Source organism: Herpailurus yagouaroundi, unplaced genomic scaffold (assembly GCF_014898765.1).
Source record: "Herpailurus yagouaroundi ecotype Mexico unplaced genomic scaffold, PumYag 222, whole genome shotgun sequence".
NCBI classification, from domain to species: domain Eukaryota; kingdom Metazoa; phylum Chordata; class Mammalia; order Carnivora; family Felidae; genus Herpailurus; species Herpailurus yagouaroundi.
This window is the reverse complement of record NW_024412453.1, coordinates 16,131,062-16,132,265: the sequence shown is the minus strand read 5'-3', so window position 1 is coordinate 16,132,265 and position 1,204 is coordinate 16,131,062. Positions and strand designations below refer to the sequence as shown.

The 1,204-nt window shown below is 47.4% G+C and overlaps 1 protein-coding gene across 2 annotated transcripts in view; it reads right to left on the bottom strand.

Moving 5' to 3' along the window:
- The window catches only part of CORO7 (coronin 7), a 57,521-nt gene that overhangs the window by 45,248 nt on the left and 11,069 nt on the right, over positions 1-1,204 (bottom strand). The gene's annotated exons all lie outside the window — the stretch shown is intronic.

Below are 1,204 nucleotides of genomic sequence, written 5' to 3'. Positions count from 1 at the left end.
TCGTGACCTGGCTGAAGTCGGACGCTTAACCGACTGCGCCACCCAGGCGCCCCCAAAAAAATTTTTTTTTAAGTTATGTTGAGGGGCACCTGGATGGCTCAGTCGGCTAGGCGTCCAACTCTTGGTTTCGGCTCAGGTCATGATCTCACGGATCGTGGGTTCGAGCCCCACGTTGGGCTCTGTGTTAACAGTGCAGAGCCTGCTATGGATTCTCTCTTATTCCATCTCTCTGCCCTTCCCCCATGTGTGTGCACACAGTGTCTCAAAATGAATAAATAATCTTAAACTTTTTTTTTTTAATTTAAGAAAGTCACATTGCAAACAAAAAACAAAACCCCTCAAAAAATCTGTATACAAATATATTCAGATGTTATAACTTGTAATAGCATAACTCAAGTGAACTCGTAAATCTGAATGACAGAATATTTTCTGTGATGTTCATTCAATTACTGATGAACTGGAAAACATACATATTACACAGAACGTAAAACACAGGGTAGAGTAACGTGGAGAGTGCGATCTCAACACATACAGGAAAACATGCCTAAGAAAAGTTCAGAGAGAAAGATGTCAAGATGGTGACAGACATCGCCCCTGGGTGGGGAGGATTACAGGTGATTTTTTTTTACTTTTCCACTCCTGTCCCAAATTTCTCAAACAGGCACAAACTATGATCCTCTGGTAACCATAAAGTAAAAACTCCCGGTGGTGGTGGTGACTATCTCCTGCCACTCTCCTCCTTCCCTCCCTCTCGACCTCACTCTGTGAAGAGCTAAGGGCATGCAAATCAGGGCAGAGAGGGCTTCTCATTGGAGGGGGAGGTCACAGCCCCAACCTGTCCAGCTGGTGCTTCTGTCTGGAACGCCTGTCCCCTCCTCCTCAGCGAGGGAGGCCCCACCTCACTGTCCCTGGGAAGGGACGTGCACCAGCGGAGACGGAGCAAGCGAACCACGCCCTGCTGCACGACCACCTTGCCCTCCAGCAGGGGCTGCTTGGGGGCTAGCGGCCCCGCTGACTGCAGAGCACAGGCCAACACCTGGAACTTACTGTCTAATGAACCAAATGGGAAATAAAACTTGACACCAAAAAAGCAAAAACAAAAACAAAAACCCACCTGGAAAATGGGTCTTCCAAGAAGGCAGAGAAAAGAATTTTGTAAAGAGGATCTCCCAGGTATGCAGACCCCACATTTTCTCTTTCAGAG